Source organism: Gavialis gangeticus, unplaced genomic scaffold (genome assembly GCF_001723915.1).
Source record: "Gavialis gangeticus isolate Ggan-Ray unplaced genomic scaffold, GavGan_comp1, whole genome shotgun sequence".
In the NCBI taxonomy this organism is placed as follows: Eukaryota; Metazoa; Chordata; order Crocodylia; family Gavialidae; genus Gavialis; species Gavialis gangeticus.
In genome coordinates, this window is record NW_017729031.1 from 44,162,625 (window position 1) to 44,173,349 (window position 10,725).

Consider the following 10,725-nt stretch of genomic DNA (forward strand, 5'->3'; position numbering starts at 1 on the left):
GGGGGGATCTTGTGGCTGCCTACAACCTTATCAGGGGCCAGCAGCAGGGACTCGGGGAAAGTCTGTTCACCAGGGCCCCCCTTGGAGTCACCAGGAACAATGGCCACAAGCTGAGGGAGGATAGGTTTAGGTTAGATATTAGGAAGAACTACTTCACGGTAAGGGTGGCCAGAACCTGGAATAGGCTTCCCAGAGAGGTGGTGCTCTCACCTTCCCTGGAGATCTTCAAGAGGAGACTGGATAGGCACCTAGCTGGGGTCTTATGACCCCTCCCACCCCCAGTACTCCTTCCTGCCCATGGCAGGGGTCGGACTAGATGATCTGTCTAGGTCCCTTCCAACTCACTGATTCTATGATCAGTCTTTATTTCTCCAAAACATACTTTTCCACAGATGTGATAGGAGACGTGAGTAAAAAATTGTTTAAAAAGGATGGATGCAAGAAGTATTTTTGGATGGTAACAATTATGGGAAAAAATCCAAATGAAGTTCAAGATAATCATATGCCATTCTTTGAAAATGATTTGTGATTCCCCTCCCCACCACTATTTTTCTAGCAACTTAGGACAATCAATAGCTAGAAAAAAAAATGGACTGGCTTGTTTATTCATATTTGCCATTCTTTTTATGCAGAGAAAAATCATTGTGTTTTATCTTTGTTTACTTAAGATTTAAGTATGTTACTCTATCTGTGATATATGCAGTGCTGCATATTAACAGTGTTGCAGGAAAAAATAAAATGTTACTAAAGAAAATAACTGGTATTGTAACATGACAAGACTTCATTATCCCCTTTCATAGGATAGGTTGATGGTACATAGCTCAGCAGTCTATAGTAGAAGCCTTTTACGAACTGACTGACAAGACACCTATTGTGTCAGGAGTTAAGTGAAACTGAACTGGGGTCTGAACAAGATTTTAAAATCAAATACAGTTCTCATACATGAACACTTTTCTTTACAGAAAACTACCCTCATTGTTCTCAGCACAGCATTCTGAAAGTTCATTTGAGGAGAAACCAACTCGGTCTAAATTATGAAATACTGCTGAAAAGAGTCTCTAGCTTAAATGGAATATTTCTGAGTCTCCAGCTTATGCTAGTTATTTTACAAAGAGAGAGTCTACAGCGCCAACAGCTTGGGTTCCACTGAACAGATTGCTTTTGTAGTTGTTAACATTGAAAGTAAATCACTGAAACTTAACAAGGTACCTTAATATGGCTGTGGTACCTCTTGCTGCTGACTTACTCAGTTTTATGTTACTATCTCCCACATGAGAGCAAGACCGCTCCCTGTCCAGACAGGACTCCAGGGAAGAACGCTTCATGAACTGCTCTAGCAGATGTCTCCCCCCTCCCTTTCCCCTCTTGCCCTCCACAAGTGGTCCTACAGCCTCCACTGCTTGCTCCACAGAAAAGCCCTGTGGTCCAGATCCAGCCTGGGTCATGGCCTAAGTTTGACATCCTTGCTTTAATTTAAAAGTACCTCTCAGGAGCAGCTCAGCATTTCAAATAATCAGTTTCTAAATTATAGTCCTGTTTTGGTTCAAATTCTCCTAAAAACACATACAATCCTTTCAAAGATAATTTATTAAAAATACGAATCTTCAGCAAAAAGAGCAACGTAAAGATCTGAGAAAAATATCTTCCGTCTCATTAATATGTAAACGTTTGGGAGAATTGACAGTGTCTTCCTTTGTCCGCATAAGCCACTCAGTAATGAAATCTATCAAAGAAACTGTTTTTAAGTTTAGCTAGTGCCCTTGCGCAAATTCAACTGGAAGTAAACAGTTAATCAACAATCATAGAAACAAACATTAACACCTTACACCAACCAGGACCTACCAACCAAATATCATTATCCTCAGACGTCTCAACACCAATTATCTGTAGTGGCCAGAGATAGTTCAGTCTTAATGCTTGCTCAGGGTTGGGCTTCTCCAGAGAAACTCCGAAAAAGAAGTGCTATTGAATCAAGGAACTCCACCTTTTAGCCCCATGTAAAAATGAGGTCCCTTCCTTTTTCACACTGACAATGTTGAAAATTACTGGAAACCACCAATGTCTAACTAGTCTTTAAAAGTTTCCTGGTCTGCTTTTGCTGCCTGTGTTTGTTTTAGGGACCTGAACCCAAAGTTTCACTGAAATGGGTGCCTGTACAGTACTAGCATTAAATACCTGCAGCCAGCAACAGCATCAGATGAAGAGGTCTCCACTCTCCTTTTTATTTGTTATTGAAGAGTGCAATTAAGAGAAGGCAGAATCAGGGGATTTTTGTATTGCAGATAATGTTAAATAAAACCAAAAACTTTATCAGAGTTTCTGCAGAAGAAGCAAAAAAAAAAATAGCTGCTGGTACTTCCTAGCATGTAGCTGAGCTTTATAATCATGTACTGTTGAGTTGCTGAAGTTCTTCTGAATAGAAATAAAGTAAGACTATTCAGTAAATCAGATGATTCTACTTGTAAAGTGTTGTTTGAAAAACAAAGCAAGGCCAAAAACAAACCCAAATACACTAAGGATAGGTACAGACATTACACCTATCACACTTTAAGCACATGGAAAGCACTCTAAAGCCATAACTGAACAGATATTCAGGGTGCTTAGAGAGAACTTAAAAAATGGTGGATTACACGCTAAATTAACCCTCGATGGATGAGGTATTAGACTAAGCCGTGGGTAATCAACCCTTGGAGCAGATGCCAGAGCATGGTACTTCAGGCATTTTGTTTGGCACACACGTCTTGGGGCAGATGGTGAGGAAGGGGCCGGGGCTGCACTACACAACAAGGATTGGGCCCCATGTGGCTCTCCTGCCTTCCACTCTTGGTACGCCAACATCTTACAAGTCAAGGTTGTGGGTGTTTTTGGCACTCTAAGTTAACCCTTGATGGGATCTGGCAGCGAGATTGCTCCCATCCCAGGAAGCATTGTGCAGGGCTGCGCTCTAGCCTTCGGCAGAGCCTTTTTGTTCTACCCCAGTGCAGGGCTGGTCCCACCCCCTCAGCTGTCACTGATCCAAGTCAGTGACAGCTTCTGATCTCAGCCTTACCTCTTCCCTCCAGCCAACACAGCCGGTGTGGAGAGGAGGGGGTGGTCTCTCTCGCTGCAGCTGCCCCAACCCTGCAGGGGGAAGGGGTCTCTCTCCGTGTAATAGCCCTGGCCCTGTGGCATGACACTACCTGGTTGGGGGGGCTGCAGGGAAGAGGTCTCTCCCTCCCAGCCATTGCTGACAAGTCACCAGCTGGTGGGGTGGGGGTTTGGCTGGGGAGAGGGGTCTCTCCAGCAGCCTCCTGGGAGATGTGCAGGAGCACCACCAGTGGCCAATGCAGGCAGGCTTCAGGTCCCTGAGCCCCCCGAACAGCCAATGGCTGTTTGGTTCTCTTGCACTCTAACTTATAGCTCTTTAAGTAAAGTGCGATAGCTAGAGCGCTTTTGCCCATGTCTCTGCTTAGTCTAAAAGTATAAATTTATGAGAAGAGGAAATTTAATACAGGCCTCCTTTTGCCACAAAATGTTTAAAAATACTAGATCTGCTCCTATACTCAATAAAGTCATCATTATCACTACTTATATTCAAAAAACAGTGTTGTGGTTGTAACTTTTAAATCCCCCCAATTAGTTGCAGTGTTTAACCATTAAGTCTTTAAAGGTTGTATTGAGATAGAATGCCTTTCTGAACAAGTTTAAAACAAAGCAAAATTAGTAAAGCTGTTAACTGAATCCCAATCATATCTACTGCATTATGAGCTATGTACATCATAAGAATAAAGTCTCTGTTAATCTTAACTAACTGGAGTGGCAGCAGCTCCTTGCTATACTAAAATTAGAACTCTTAATCACATAATTTCAATACTGAATGCAAGTGAAATGAGCAGCATATAGATGGTAACCTGTCAGAGATCATGTTCACATAGCAGTGAGGAGCACTGAAATACTTCAGATGGCTGGTGCCATTACTAGTTTGCTATAAAATGTCTGATATATTAATAAGAAGTATTTTTCGTAAATACACACTTTGGATGCTTTTCCCCAAACACAAGGAAATATTAAACTATGGAACTAGTCAACAAAAATCTCATATTGTGAAAACAAAGCTGTCTAGCACATCTGATTCCAACATTTCAATATGACCAAGTGCCTGCCAGGAAAACACTTTTACTTACTTCTGTGTTACTGTGCTGAGTTTTTAAAGGTGGGCAGCTACTGTTGCTGAAATTAATGCTTAAAAAGTCCCTCCACAGGATTTATGATTTCCCAAAGAAAGGCTGGCCATTACAAGATTGTTTCAATGATCTGACCATCCTGGAACAGAACAATGGTTTGCAGTGGTAATATTATCGCTAACTTTATTACCTTAAACCAGCTGCTTTCCTAATTGTAATTCAATTAAATGCCTGCATTAGACCCACTATAGTAATAACATAATAAGCAGGAAGACCTAACTGAAACTATCCAGAGCAAAAATGGTTTTCAAGATATACAACCCTAGTCTGTAAACAGCTTGATACAATCAATGTAGCGCGACCAAGCAGGCTTGAAACTCAACAAACCTAAGGATAGACTGACTGGCTGGGTAATTTATGACACTTTAGAATAAGGGAGACTCAAGCTCAGTGGCAATGCTTAAACACTCTTTCGGAGATTGGAGAGCAGTAATCAGAGAGAGGTCAGCTGCATTACTGCCTGTACCCTATCCTGAAGTACTGATGTAATGGCACTACAGGGGATCTTTGAAGAAAGTAAGACCCACAATACCGAAGAGAAGGAGAACAGAAGAGATGCACAGAAAAAAGGTGGCACAGGGCTGTGGAACCATGTAGACTAAGTGTAATGATCATATACAATAAGGTACATGCATTGAGATTCTGGAAAGCACCTACAGCACATGTCAAAGCAAGTTTCCAACTCATGTACAAATCAAGCAATTCTCACTCCCATGACCAATCTCAGGGACTTCAGAGAAACTACTGAGATGACTAATATTTCAGAGCCTTACACATTAACTAAATAGGCAAAAATGACCTTCTCCACAAGTTCCAAACAAAAAGGTACAATTAAAACAAACTCAATGCAAGCTGGAGTGCAAAAATCAGGACAAAGCAGTTCAAACAAAGTGTTGCGCTGTGGGAGATGGAATAAAACGAGGCCATGCCAAAGCTACCTGTCTAGCCCTGCAATCCCAGAAGACAACAAAGTTGTAGCAGAGATCCTTTTAGGGAACTGGGTCCCATGTAGCACTTTTTCCCTCCCGCCGTAATGCGAGTTTTGGGGTGAAAAATAAACTGTATCACGGAGTCAGCCAGAGAGACTGAAGCTGGCAGAACAGCTGCAGAAAGTTCGAGGGACCTACCAACAAGGCTGATGTCAGAGTTTTTTCCTTAATTTTCATCCTGATCATTTCCTCCAGCCATTCCACCTTCCTTCCTTCCCACATATTCCACCTAACATATTCCCTCTTAACATAACTCTACAAAAAGCTATCTTTACTGGCCATTACTGCATTCTGCTGGTATGTTATATCACTTCTCCCAATCACCCACCTACAATGTTTTTGGGAAAAGGACTTGACTTGTGTAATCCTATAGAGTGTTGAGTTCAATGAGGGTGTTTTGGCCCTTAAGCACTTCAGAAATAAACATGATTCATATTTTATTTTTCCCATTTTTCCATCTCTGGCACAGATATGGATGGATCTACTTACATGGTGCAGAACTAGAGTAGCCGGTTTGAGTTTAATTAACCTATTTAGAAATTTAGGATGGGCATTTCATTTTCAAAGGAAATACTGCTAATGCCATTTGAAAATACTTACATTTCCTGGTAAGCTACTATTGCACAAATGGAGTATGTTGTCTCTAATCTGGAAGGATAAAAGATAAGCTGCTGCCACCTCTATGTTGTTAAAAGGAGCTGGATGAATGGAGATGGGAAGCAGAAGATACTCAGAGTGGAGAGATTCTGGCCAAGAAGAAAAAAGCTCTTTCACCAGAAAGGTACTTTTCCACAAAAATTCATAAACGCACTATTTGAAGTGGTGCACAAATAAATGACTTCAGTAAAATACTGTAGGGCTAGGCTACAAATAGAAAAATAAGCCCAACATGTCTGTAGTTTGACAAGAGCATTCTCTAGTACCTTCCAACAGAAAGAATTTAATTAAAATAAAAACCTGTTCAAGTTTCCCACTGCCAGCTGTTATGTGCCAGAGCTGAACTGAATACACCAAAGGAAGCAATGAAATGGAGAAGTCATTATATAACCAGATATACTACACAAAAATTATACCGTTTCTTCTACAAAATGTCACAACATTTTTGACGAATGATATCTGGAGGTCACTTTACTATAAACTAATGCCAATTTAAATGACTTTTCAGCACTATAGTATAACATTTTAGAAGGGGAAATAAAGTCATGATGAGTAGCTCTGATCTTTAGTTTATAACCATGGAGATATACTGACAGTTTATATGTTGCCCACATATATGTTGTTTTATTATTTTATTGCCCAAAGAAGAAATGTGTGAAAGGAATTAAGCTCACAGCACCCAAACAGGCTGGCACATTATCCCTTCATACCATCACTGTGTGAATTCCTACAGCCTCAACCTGCCAGAGTAAGTTCTCTCACCAACACACTGATGTCTGCTTATTGTGTGTAGCAGCAGATAGACCACTTCTGCAAAATACCAGAGACACCTTGCTGTGTGGTCTTTCCATCCCTAGACTGAATACAATTGCAACAAAGATTCGGCAGTGTAAGGGACTATGAATGAGCCCCTTCATACAGAAGGGGAGTCCTTTTCATCTGGGAGAAATACAGGTGACTAAATTAAATTTACCAGTGCTCCTGACAAAATCTCAACATACAAAAACTGAAGGCAGTTTCAAGATCTAGAGTGACATCCTGGAGCCAGTGGCACCATTACCACTGACTTCAGTGGATCCAGCATTGTATCTTTCATTCATTTTCTATTCAAATCAGGCTAGACAATGGGTGCAGAAAGAAGTAAAATGTTTCAGTGTAACATGTTCTGAAAAGTTTCAAAAGAGTAGTCTTCCAGTCAAGAACATATATATAGCTCATCACACCCCCACCAGCTAAAATGCTTCCAAAAAATGCTGCAGCTATACTTGCTCTCCAGTTAAGGACCACTACAGGAAGCTGCAGGGACAGAGAAATAGAGGGACTGGCAGATGGAAGGAAGGCAGTGGTTGGGGCACCGACATAGGGGTCTGGTAGTGGAAGTGATAAGGGTAGGGGGTAGCCAACAAGAAGAGGGGTGTGGCTGCTCCACCACCAAGATGTCTAACTCACTAGTCCTCAATCCCCTGAATCTCTCTTCTTTACCTCTCCCAGGAGCAGAGAAGTAGAAAAGATTGAGTCAGAAAGCATGGTTCCAACAGCAGCATCGATATGGGGTCTGGTGGGGACTGGAGCAATGTCATGAAGAAAGGACACTCAAATGCTCCAAATGCCTCCTGGGCAGAGTGCTCCCACGCTAGAGAGCTCCAAAAGGGGACCAGCAGGGGCCTGATGGCAAATCGGGGAGTTCTTGTGGCAGCAGCGCAGGGCTCCTGCTGCAGGATTTCCAGACTGAAATCCCTAGAACCTCCATGCTCCCCTGCCCCGCACCTTAGCAGAGATAGAGGGGATTGTTGTTGGAGCACCTGGCACCAGTGGGGGCCCCAGGAGCAGGACCAAGTGGCTACACAGCTGGCAGGCTGTCCATCCAGCTCTCCTTCCTGCTTAATGGTAGGGAGAGAACAGAGCACTGTGGGATTCTGGAGGGTTGAACTCTGTCCACACCCAGTGAAAACAATCAGTTTCAATTTCCTGCTATGTAGTAATTGAATGTTACTGCATTTTTGCTACAAACAGCAAGGAAATATTTTAAATCTACAACAAATCCTGTTTTCAGTTTATATTAAAAATACAAAAATCACCCTCCCCCAAAACCCAATGTTTAAAATTAACTTTACCTTGTGGAAAATAAAACCCCTTACTTTTTTTCAGTACAAGCATCCTGGTAACCTCTCTTTAGTAAAAACATTTAAAATAAAATGTGTGTAAATTATGTTGATAAATATAATCTGGCATAAACAAAAGAAAATATGAAATCAAGAGAGACTATTTTATTTTATGTAGTGTGTGTCAGAATTATTTATCTGCAAAGCTTTAATAATGACAAGACTACCAAGCAGCAAGGGAAACCCCAACTGAGTGTCATGAGATAATTCACTCTGGACTAAGTACTATGTTCCCTGGCTATTTCCTGGAAGCTTAGACAGATTTCCAGGAAGGGAAAGTTTGGCATCTGGAACTTTCCATAATGTAAAGTATTAAGGCCCTATGAATAGGGAGAACCTTGTCAGCTCTGTCTTCTTGAAACATTTACTTCAGTTGCTAAGGGGCTATGTTGGCAGCAAAGGCTACAGTTTTTAATAGATTACCCAGATTTTTTGAGAGATGTTCCAAGTCTAATATTTCTGGACATCTCACTTGGTTCCTCAGCAGAAACGGAGAATTTTGAGATTGATCATTCCCTCCTAAACAGCCGTGCCTTTACAGAGAAATTCTACATAGCAACAAATGCATGGAGGCTTTATCTATTTTGTGAAGTCTCAACTTCACTTGTAGGATTCATTTAACAGCTGCATTTTGTAAAGTAAAGGGCAAAAACTGCATGGGACTTTGAGACCCTATTAAACTACAATTTCAGTAAGCAGTCAGAATCTTTATCCGATTCAAGAGGCAAATAAAAACTTAGAGAACATGCTACTTGTAAGTTTTCTAAGTGTACACACACAAAGGAAATGTGTGAAGCAGCTCTTACCACCACAAAGGATTCAGAAACTGGAGTAACCAGCCTATAAGAGAGACATGACTTGGGAAACTCTGAGACTAGGGAAGTCAGCTCAACAAAATAAAAAGTTTAAAGTAAAAGATGCTTGCTGATACTAGTCAGTTAACAGAGAGAAAGTCAAAAACTCAGCTGCTCCAACCCAGCTTGAGAGGGTAGGAAAAATATTTCTACATTGTTGGGGGGGAGGGTAAAAGAAAAAAAAAAGAAAAGAAAAGGAAGAGCATTCCTTTACGACATATGTATCCATAATGAGTTAAAAGGTAAAGTCAATCACATGTGGAAGGCTGTAGTGTTTTATAATCTATGAATGATTCCTTTCATAAAATTGATTATCTGCTCCTTTTTTCTAAAAAGTTTATGGGAACCCTTTTTCTGTTGGGAAACACATCCAAATGGAACTGTATTTTAGTTTCAGGATGTAATAACATGTTTAATTCCCCTGCCCCCCCTCATAGCTGGTTTAGCATTTTCAGGATAATGAGAAGGCTACTGAACAAGCCATTATCCAGAAAGCCCCCAAAATTGTTTAAAACATAAATAGATGTAGAACTAATTAAGATGTATGTTTTCAATTTTCTCCTAATCAAAATTTCCTCTCTAAATTAGTTATCATAATTTTTTCTACCACAGTTTAAATGTTCAGCCACGAAGGTTTGGAACTGTTACAATAATAGTCTAAGAGAGAAAACAGACTTTAAAAAGACACAACAACAACTTCTATGCTTTTAAATCTAAAGTTTTTCTGTATTATTCTGTACCTCTAAAATTATGGAAAATGTGTTCTCTATTTTTATCTCATCTCTCCCCCACGTTTTTCCATTGATGCTGCCTTGTGTTTAAGTATTACTTATGTGTGTATGCTGAGCTAGGTTCAGTTTAAGGAACAGAGGACAAATTGATATTGCAAAGAGAAGTGGTGAAGTAAACAGAATGATGAAGAAAAGAGGCAGATAAAATTAAACAAAACATAACTGGAACATGCTAAAGAACTGGCAGCAACATTTAATAATGACTGAAAGGAATGTTGCTGAACTGGTAAAGTTAAAAGGCATATGGATGGGTCAAAGGTAGGAAAAAAGAAGGAAAGCTAGAACCTGTGAACCAGCATGTTGAGTATTACACCAATTTTTTTTTTTTTTTTTTTTAGGGACATTGATTTTAGGTTTTGGATACTTAACTTTAGATGCTTCTGGGGTCTGATTTTTTCAGTACTCCTGACTACCCACAGTTCCCATTGGGTTTTATAGCAGTTGCAGGAATTTAGCTGTAATCAGCTGAAAATATCTGCAACCTCCCTTGGAAAAAACAAGCTCATAAAAAAACAAAAAATTCACTGCTATAACAGGAAGTTAATGGGCCTCTTGCAGAGGGAAAACTGTTCCAATATTATACACACACTACCTAGAAATAAGAAGAGGTGTCCCTGGAAAAAGTAGTGTAGCCTGAATAACTTCTGAAAGATAAGGCCATAGAGTAGAAATTTGAATTAATAAAGTTTCCAGAACACCTAGTTACAGATGCATTTTCATCAGTCAATATGCACAAAATTCTTGGAAAAATATATAAAAAGAAAAAGAGGACTTCACAAAAAAATAAGAATGTTGCCTGAACAATGTTTATTAGGTTGAATTTATACTGGGGCTTACATCTTGATTTACTTGCATTGTTGCTAACTCTCAGTGCAGTGGTGCCCAACCTTTTTCCCAGTGGGCCAGATGGACAGTGCCCAGTCCATCTATGGACCAGATCCATCCTGCTGCACAGGGGCAGGGAAGCAGGGGTGTGGGTATGGCCTAGTCATGTGGGAGGTGGGGGGTGAAGGGGGCATGGCCCAGCCCTAACCTGGCTTGTGGGGGGG

The 10,725-nt window shown here is 40.6% G+C and overlaps 1 protein-coding gene across 3 annotated transcripts in view; it reads right to left on the reverse strand.

Annotated features, from left to right (window-relative positions):
- RBMS1 (RNA binding motif single stranded interacting protein 1) overlaps positions 1 to 10,725 on the reverse strand; it is a 269,316-nt gene that overhangs the window by 101,823 nt on the left and 156,768 nt on the right. The gene's annotated exons all lie outside the window — the stretch shown is intronic.